This window comes from Schistocerca piceifrons, chromosome 2 (assembly GCF_021461385.2).
Source record: "Schistocerca piceifrons isolate TAMUIC-IGC-003096 chromosome 2, iqSchPice1.1, whole genome shotgun sequence".
Taxonomy (NCBI): Eukaryota; Metazoa; Arthropoda; class Insecta; order Orthoptera; family Acrididae; genus Schistocerca; species Schistocerca piceifrons.
Window position 1 is genome coordinate 94100267 of NC_060139.1, and position 10436 is coordinate 94110702.

Consider the following 10436-nt stretch of genomic DNA (forward strand, 5'->3'; position numbering starts at 1 on the left):
GAGAAGGAGTGGAGTGACTCGGAGTGGCTAGGAAGAAAGGAAAACGAGGAACGGACAGCAAGCCTATCCGTAGACAAGGAAGACTTAAAGATTAATATGCTACTAAATTCAGAAAAAGTTGTAAGTGCGTTAAATGCATGGTGAGAGAGCTCGCATGACGTTGTAGTAGTGGAGTGTGCTAGCAAGCAACAGTTTGTTGAGGAATTTTTTGAAAATAGTAAAAACGCCAATAGTAGGAGCAATAGAGAGAAGGAATGGAGTGACTCGAAGTGGCTAGGAAGAAAGGAAAACGAGGAACGGACAGCAAGCCTATCCCTAGACAAGGAAGACTTAAAGATTAATATACTACTAAATTCAGAAGAAGTTGCAAGTGCGTTAAATGCATGGTGAGAGAGCTCACATCACGTTGTAGTAGTGGAGTGTGCTAACAAGCAACAGTTTGTTGAGGAATATTTTGAAAATAGTAAAAATGCCGAAGGTAGGAGCAATAGAGAGAAGGAGTGGAGTGACTCGAAGTGGCTAGGAAGAAAGGAAAACGAGGAACGGACAGCAAGCCTATACCTAGACAAGGAAGACTTAAAGATTAATATGCTACTAAATTCAGAAAAAGTTGAAAGTGCGTTAAATGCATGATGAGAGAGCTCGCATCACGTTGTAGTAGTGGAGTGTGCTACCAAGCAACAGTTTGTTGAGGAATATTTTGAAAATAGTAAAAATGCCAATAGTAGGAGCAATAGACAGAAGGAGTGGAGTGACTCGAAGTGGCTAGGATGAATGGAAAACGAGGAACGGACAGCAAGCCTATCCCTAGACAAGGAAGACTTAAAGATTAATATACTACTAAATTCAGAAAAAGTTGAAAGTGCGTTGTATGCATGGTGAGAGAGCTCGCATCACGTTGTAGTAGTGGAGTGTGCTAGCAAGCAAATGTTTGTTGAGGAATATTTTGAAAATAGTAAAAATGCCAATAGTAGGAGCAATAGACAGAAGGAGTGGAGTGACTCGAAGTGGCTAGGAAGAAAGGAAAACGAAGAACGGACAGCAAGCCTATCCCTAGACAAGGAAGACTTAAAGATTAATATACTACTAAATTAAGAAAAAGTTGAAAGTGCGTTAAATGCAAGGTGAGAGAGCTCGCATCACGTTGTAGTTTGTTGAGGAATATTTTGAAAATAGTAAAAATGCCAATAGTAGGAGCAATAGAGGGAAGGAGTGGAGTGACTCGAAGTGGCTAGGAAGAAAGGAAAACGAGGAACGGACAGCAACCCTATCCCTAGACAAGGAAGACTTAAAGATTAATATACAACTAAATTCAGAAAAAGTTGAAAGTGCGTTAAATGCAAGATGAGAGAGCTCGCATCACGTTGTAGTAGTGGAGTGTGCTAGCAAGCAACAGTTTGTTGAGGAATATTTTGAAAATAGTAAAAATGCCAATAGTAGGAGCAATAGAGGGAAGGAGTGGAGTGACTCGAAGTGGCTAGGAAGAAAGGAAAACGAGGAACGGACAGCAAGCCTATCCCTAGACAAGGAAGACTTAAAGATTAATATACCACTAAATTCAGAAAAAGTTGAAAGTGCGTTAAATGCAAGATGAGAGAGCTCGCATCACGTTGTAGTAGTGGAGTGTGATAGCAAGCAACAGTTTATTGACGAATATTTTGAAAATAGAAAAAATGCCAATAGTAGGAGCAATAGAGAGAAGGAGTGGAGTGTCTCGAAGTGGCTAGGAAGTAAGGAAAACGAGGAATGGACAGCAAGCCTATCCCTAGACAAGGAAGACTTAAAGATTAATATACTACTAAATTCAGAAAAAGTTGAAAGTGCGTTAAATGCAATGTGAGGGAGCTCGCATCACGTTGTAGTTTGTTGAGGAATATTTTGAAAATAGTAAAAATGCCACTAGTAGGAGCAATAGAGGGAAGGAGTGGAGTGACTCGAAGTGGCTAGGAAGAAAGGAAAACGAGGAACGGACAGCAAGCCTATCCCTAGACAATTAAGACTTAAAGATTAATATACTACTAAATTCAGATAAAGTTGAAAGTGCGTTAAATGCATGGTGAGAGAGCTCGCATCACGTTGTAGTAGTGGAGTGTGCTAGCAAGCAACAGTTTGTTGAGGAATATTTGGAAAATAGTAAAAATGCCAATAGTAGGAGCAGTAGAGAGACGGAGTGGAGTGACTCGAAGTGGCTAGGAAGAAAGGAAAACGAGGAACGGACAGCAAGCCTATCCCTAGACAATTAAGACTTAAAGATTAATATACTACTAAATTCAGATAAAGTTGAAAGTGCGTTAATTGCATGGTGAGAGAGTTCGCATCACGTTGTAGTAGTGGAGTGTGCTAGCAAGCAACAGTTTGTTGAGGAATATTTTAAAAATAGTAAAAATGCCAATACTAGGAGCAATAGAGAGAAGGACTGGAGTGACTCGAAGTGGCTAGCAAGAACGGGAAACCAGGAACGGACAGCAAGCCTATCCCTAGACAAGGAAGACTTAAAGATTAATATGCTGCTAAATTAAGAAAAAGTTGAAAGTGCGTTAAATGCATGGTGAGAGAGCTCGCATCACGTTGTAGTAGTGGAGTGTGCTACCAAGCAACAGTTTGTTGAGGAATATTTTGAAAATAGTAAAAATGCCATTAGTAGGAGCAATAGAGAGAAGGAGTGGAGTGACTCGAAGTGGCTAGGAAGAAAGGAAAACGAGGAACGGACAGCAAGCCTATACCTAGACAAGGAAGACTTAAAAATTAATATACTACTAAATTCAGAATAAGATGAAAGTGCGTTAATGCATAGTGAGAGAGCTCGCATCACGTTGTAGTAGTGGAGTGTGCTAGCAAGCAACAGTTTGTTGAGGATTATTTTGAAAATAGTAAAAATGCCAATACTAGGAGCAATAGAGAGAAGGAGTGGAGTGACTTGAAGTGGCTAGGAAGAAAGGAAAACGAGGAACGGACAGCAAGCCTATCCCTAGACAAGGAAGACTTTAAGATTAATATACTACTAAATTCAGAAAAAGTTGAAAGTGCGTTAAATGCAAGGTGAGAGAGCTCGCATCACGTTGTAGTAGTGGAGTGTGCTAGCAAGCAACAGTTTGTTGAGGAATACTTTGAAAATAGTAAAAATTCCAATAGTAGGAGCAATAGAAAGAAGGAGTGGAGTGACTCGAAGTGGCTAGGAAGAAAGGAAAACGAGGAACAGACAGCAAGCCTATCCTTAGACAAGGAAGACTTAAAGATTAATATGCTACTAAATTCAGAAAAAGTTGAAAGTGCGTTAAAAGCAAGGTGAGAGAGCTCGCATCACGTTGTAGTAGTGGAGTGTGCGAGCAAGCAACAGTTTGTTGAGGAATATTTTGAAAATAGTAAAAATGCCAATAGTAGGAGCAATAGAGAGAAGGAGTGGAGTGACTCGAAGTGGCTTGGAAGAAAGGAAAACGAGGAACAGACAGCAAGCCTATCCCTAGACAAGGAAGACTTAAAGATTAATATACTACTAAATTCAGAAAAAGTTGAAAGTGCGTTAAATGCAAGGTGAGAGAGCTCGCATCACGTTGTAGTAGTGGAGTGTGCTAGCAAGCAACAGTTTGTAGAGGAATATTTGAAAATAGTAAAAATGCCAATTGTAGGAGCAATAGAGAGAAGGAGTGGAGTGACTCGAAGTGGCTAGGAAGAAAGGAAAACCAGGAACGGACAGCAAGCCTATCCCTAGACAAGGAAGACTTAAAGATTAATATACTACTAAATTCAGAAAAAGTTGAAACTGCGTTAAATGCAAGGTGAGAGAGCTCGCATCACGTTGTAGTAGTGGAGTGTGCTAGCAAGCAACAGGTTGCTGAGGAATATTTTGCAAATACATTGATCATAGCAACGGGAATTACGAAATGGATAAAAACAGTGATGGACATGACATGAATGATGGATGAAGTTTGTGGCCGGATAGGCAGCCTTTTATGAACTGTATGAAAATACAATGAGACTGTCTGAACTACAGAATACACATGTGTTAGCCATAGCAATAAGACACCCGGTCAGGCACATTCATGCAAAAGGCTGTACCATAAATTTTCCTGTAATGGAGAAAGTTGATACGGAGGGACTGCAGATTCTGTTTGATTCTTGATACTGAGCTCAGTGTCAACAACTTGGCTGCAAATACGAAGAGACTGCAGATTCAATTTGACTCTTGATACTGAGCTTCTGTACACACAGATGAAAAAATGGTAGATATCGAAAAAGATGATAGAGGGATAGAAAAACAATTAAAATCTCTCAAAAGAGGAATGATGGCAGGGCCTGATGGGACACCAGTTAGATTTTACACAGAGTACGCGAAGGAAATTGCCCCCCCTTCTTGCAGCGGCGAACCGTAGGTCTCTAGAAGAGCATAGCGTTCCAAAAGATTGTAAAAGAACACAAATCATCCCCGTTTTCAAGAAGGAACGTCTAACAGATGTGCAGAACTATAGACCTATATTTCTAACGTCGATTAGTTGTAGAATTTTCGAGCACGTTTTATATTAAAGTGTAATGATTTTTCTGTAGTCTAGAAATCTAGTCAGTAGGATTCAGGATGGGGTTCGAAAAAGAAGATCGTGTGAAACCCAGCTCGCGCTATTTGTCCACGAGACTCAGAGGGCCATAGACACGGGTTCACAGGTAGATGCCGTGTTCCTTGACTTCCGCAAGACGTTCGATACGGTTCCCCACAGTCGTTTAATGAACAAAGTAAGAGCATATGGACTATCAGACCAATTGTGTGATTGGATTGAAGAGTTCCTAGATAACAGAACGCAGCCTGTCATTCTCAATGGTGAGAAGTCTTCCGAAGTAAGAGTGATTTCAGGTGTTCCGGAGGGGAGTGTCGTAGGACCGTTGCTATTCACAATATATATACTCCTGGAAATTGAAATAAGAACACCGTGAATTCATTGTCCCAGGAAGGGGAAACTTTATTGACACATTCCTGGGGTCAGATACATCACATGATCACACTGACAGAACCACAGGCACATAGATACAGGCAACAGAGCATGCACAATGTCGGCACTAGTACAGTGTATATGCACCTTTCGCAGCAATGCAGGCTGCTATTCTCCCATGGAGACGATCGTAGAGATGCTGGATGTAGTCCTGTGGAACGGCTTGCCATGCCATTTCCACCTGGCGCCTCAGTTGGACCAGCGTTCGTGCTGGACGTGCAGACCGCGTGAGACGACGCTTCATCCAGTCCCAAACATGCTCAATGGGGGACAGATCCGGAGATCTTGCTGGCCAGGGTAGTTGACTTACACCTTCTAGAGCACGTTGGGTGGCACGGGATACATGCGGACGTGCATTGTCCTGTTGGAACAGCAAGTTCCCTTGCCGGTCTAGGAATGGTAGAACGATGGGTTCGATGACGGTTTGGATGTACCGTGCACTATTCAGTGTCCCCTCGACGATCACCAGTGGTGTACGGCCAGTGTAGGAGATCGCTCCCCACACCATGATGCCGGATGTTGGCCCTGTGTGCCTCGGTCGTATGCAGTCCTGATTGTGGCGCTCACCTGCACGGCGCCAAACACGCATACGACCAACATTGGCACCAAGGCAGAAGCGACTCTCATCGCTGAAGACGACACGTCTCCATTCGTCCCTCCATTCACGCCTGTCGCGACACCACTGGAGGCGGGCTGCACGATGTTGGGGCGTGAGCGGAAGACGGCCTAACGGTGTGCGGGACCGTAGCCCAGCTTCATGGAGACGGTTGCGAATGGTCCTCGCCGATACCCCAGGAGCAACAGTGTCCCTAATTTGCTGGGAAGTGGCGGTGTGGTCCCCTACGGCACTGCGTAGGATCCTACGGTCTTGGCGTGCATCCGTGCGTCGCTGCGGTCCGGTCCCAGGTCGACGGGCACGTGCACCTTCCGCCGACCACTGGCGACAACATCGATGTACTGTGGAGACCTCACGCCCCACGTGTTGAGCAATTCGGCGGTACGTCCACCCGGCCTCCCGCATGCCCACTATACGCCCTCGCTCAAAGTCCGTCAACTGCACATACGGTTCACGTCCACGCTGTCGCGGCATGCTACCAGTGTTAAAGACTGCGATGGAGCTCCGTACGCCACGGCAAACTGGCTGACACTGACGGCGGCGGTGCACAAATGCTGCGCAGCTAGCGCCATTCGACGGCCAACACCGCGGTTCCTGGTGTGTCCGCTGTGCCGTGCGTGTGATCATTGCTTGTACAGCCCTCTCGCAGTGTCCGGAGCAAGTATGGTGGGTCTGACACACCGGTGTCAATGTGTTCTTTTTTCCATTTCCAGGAGTGTATAAATGACCTTGTGGATAACATCGAAAGTTCACTGAGGCTTTCTGCGGATCTCGCCTTGGTATATGGAGAGGTTGTAACAATTGAAAATTGTAGTGATATGCTGGAGGATCTACAACGAATTGACGCTTGGTGCATGAAAATGCAGTTGAATATCATTGTGGACAAGTGTAATGTACTGCGAATACATAGAAAGAAAGATCCTTTATCATTTAGCTACATTATCATCAACTGGAAGCAGTTAATTCCATAAATTATCTGGTCGTAGGCATTAGGAGTGATTTAATATGAAAAGACCATATAAAATTAATCGTATGTAAAGCAGATGCCAGACTGCGATTCATAGGAAGAATCCTAAGGAAATGCAGTCCGAAAACAAAGGAAGTAGGTTACAGTACACTTGTTCGCCCACTGCTTGAATACTGCTCATCGGTGTGGGATCCGTACCAGATAGGGTTGATAGAAGAGATAGGGAAGATCCAACGGAGAGCAGCGCGCTTTGTTACAGGATCATTTTGTAATCGCGAAAGCGTCACGGAGATGATAGATAAACTCCAGTGGAAGACTCTGCAAGAGAGACTCTCCGTAGCTCGGTACGGGCTTCTGTTGAAGTTTCGAGAACATACCGAGGAGTCAAGCAGTATATTGCTACCTCCTACGTATATATCATGAAGAGCCCATGAGGACAAAATAAGAGAGATTAGAGTCCACACAGAGGCATACAGACAATCTTTCTTTCCACGAACAATAAGAGACTGGAATAGAAGGGAGAACCGATAGAGGTACACAAGGTACCAACCGCCACACACCGTCAGGTGACTTGCGGAGTATGGATGTAGATGTAGATGTAGATCACAATATCTGTACGTAGCTGTAGGATCACATGTACTCAGGGTACAACTGGTATAAGTCCTGATATTTTTATTGATGAGTGAGGAAAGTGTGCAAATTACTACATCAGTATTTGTGGACTAATAATTAGAGGTATTATGATGGTTTGTTTTTAGGTTGGTAGTACCTCAAATTAAGTGTGGTAAGAGCAAGACATTTCTGTTTATTTTCCTCCCAGGCAGCGAAGTAATTACTGAGTTGTGGATTGTGGAAGTACAACGATTCGTCTATAATGCAGATGTAGTCCACTTAGTGGTCCAGTTACAACTGTGCTGAAAACTTCAGTTAGTGAATTATGTGGTGTGTCTGTAGGAGAACTGTTTGATGCAGAGAAAAAACAACCAAAACACAAACACACACTACCATATATTTATACAGGGTTGAAAAAAATTGGTCACGAAATTTTAACCCTGGATAACTGATTCCAGTAGGAACCAAAATCACTAAAGTTTCTTACGCCGACAAATCACCGTTTTTAATCTACGGAAAATGGACGCCATGCGCTCCGATTGGCCATGAGATTGCCCTGTTGCCGTTCGTTGGTTGACGGGCAGCGCTATGGTTATCGGTTCAGACATACAAACGTTCCTCGCCCCGTCACTGCCTCAGCGTGATAAAAACATGTGTCGAATAGGTTTTGCTGTTTGTCTCCACCTTACGTCAGAGGCATGTAAGCTTCGCTTCGGAGCACACACACGTCACCTGCGGTTTAATCATACAGTAAGCATGGCGGCACAGTATTCGTTTGAAGAACAACAAGATATGGTTTTCGTTAATGCACTAGCCGACGGTAATGCCCATGAAGCTCGACGTTTGTATGAGTAACGGTATCCAGCGAGACACCACCGACACCCATAAACGTTTACAGCAGTTCACCGGCGACTTGGCGAAATAGGCTTGTTAGCGGGATATTATGGCGATGCTGTCGAACACGACACGAATCTGCTTTTGATCAGATTGTTCGCGAACGCTTCAAGAAAGCACCTATGATAAGTACTCGAGCAATTGGACTCCAAATCTGAGCACTCATCGGTTAGCCTGGGAGGTTTTGAGGGATGACGGTCAGCATCCATTTAGTTTCCACCCTGTCCAAGGCCTAAATCCTTTGTCGGACTATGGACAGAGTCTAGGGTTTGGCCGGTGGTTTCTGCGACGTGTTGCACGAGATCCCGACTTCCCCGCCATTTTGTTGTTTGCCGACGAGAGCACCTTCCATCGGGATGGCGTTTACAACAGTCGAAACTGGACTGACGTACTTCCACGGAGACCAGGAAGAGCTTTCGCTCAACATTTGGTCAGGAATCGTGGGTGACCATCTGACCGGGTCGGTCCGTCTACCTCCTCGACTTACCAGTGCAAATTTCCTCCACTTACTGCAAGAAACTCTACCTGGCCAGCTGGAAGATGCTCCTCTGGATATACCGCTACGCATATAGTTGAAGCATGATGGGCGCCCGCACATAACAGTCGTGCTGTGCGCGGATATGGCCGGGTAATTGGCAGAGGTGCTCGGAAGACATGGCCCCCGCTATCACCAGATCTCACGCGACCGGACATTTCCTCTGGGGATTCTTCAAAGTTCTAGTTCACCTACCCGGACGCGAACCACCTGGGTGAGGAATCGAATATATTGCTTCCCCCTACTTATACCTCTCGATCACAAATGTAAGATTAGAGAGATTCAAACGCGCACAGAGGCTTTCCAGCAGTCGTTCTTCCCGCGAACCATACGTGACTTGAACAGGAAAGGGAGGTAATGACAGTGGCACGTAAAGTGCCCTCCGCCACACACCGTTGGGTGGCTTGCGGAGTATAAATGTAGATGTAGATGCAGAAACGAAGAGGAGTCAATGGATCGCATTTCACGTGCCACCAATCATATCAGGGTACTGCCAGAAATCTTTGAAAGAGTTCGGGAAGACCGCGTTCGACGTTACCAAGCTTGTCTCGTCAGAAGGTCGCCAGTTCGAGAACCTGTTTCCAGTAAACAATGTCCTAGCTACAAAAAAGTACCTTTTGAGGCCCATCACTATTTGCTGAAGACGTTCTGTACGCGAACTAACAGCTGTTGACGGGTCTGTTCCCGGTACGTCTTTTCATGAGACTACAAAGGATGTGTCAAGACCCGAGCGGATTCGCCCCCAGGCCCCCCAGAGTGGAACTCTGACGCGCTACCACCGAGCATGCAGGCAGCCTTCGACACATCGTGATCTGTGGCAGGCAAAGCATTCGTGATCGTACGTTGTCCAGAGCATCCAGCAACAGGGCAATCCCGCGGCAAATCGGAGCGCGTGCACCAAGATTCCGTAGTTTAAAAATTGTGCGTTGTCGACCTACACAACATTAGTAATTTTGGTTCCTGCAGGCATCAGCTATCCAGGGTTAATATTTCGTTACACAATTTTTCTCCAACCTGTATATCACAGTACGATAAACCAGCTACTAGGCTGACTGCACCTACTTCTGCTCTAACTGATATCTGCCTATGCTTACTGAAATAACTGGCGGAAATTAATCTTAAACGACCTAATGTGACAGCAAGGGGATGTCTCATTCATAGTACAATAGTGAAACATACACCAGCATCTTTATACATTCACTTAATAATTTCCCTCTTTGTTACCCTTCGTTGCACGGATATGTCTGGCTTGGGAATCGATAAGGAATGCGGGCCCATATTACTATTCGTTCATTATGAAAACTGAGGAGTACCATGATACACTTCCTTTCGAGAGGCTTACTACCTTCGCATTCAGGCAGTGAGTGGCAAAGCAGATGTACAGTCCAGAAAGGCAGAAATGTATATGAGAGGAATCTGACGGATTCACGATACAGGGACTCCCTGATTTAGCTAGTTCTCTTCCTTGCGCGTTCGGTACCTAACGGACATCGATTCCAGGAGACAATAACGCGCCTGCCAAAGACGTTCCACGTTCTACGTTTCAACAAGTGCAGGGCAGTTGTAACTGAAAGCCGTTATTTTTATCGAGAGTACTGCTTAACCTTTGGCTGAAAGCATTCAATGATAGCACTAGTAGTTTCAAAGCACTCACCTTCACGTGCTCACTGAGGACGAAGAACTCATTCAGTAGTTTTGCAATTAGACCGCAGAAGTTCAGTCGTCGTCCCAGCCGAGAGATAGCCTTTCCTCATGTGTATGTGTGGCGTGTTTTGCAGTGACGATTGTGTGTTAAAGGTAAACCGCGACAGTGAAAGATTGCATGTGTTTTGC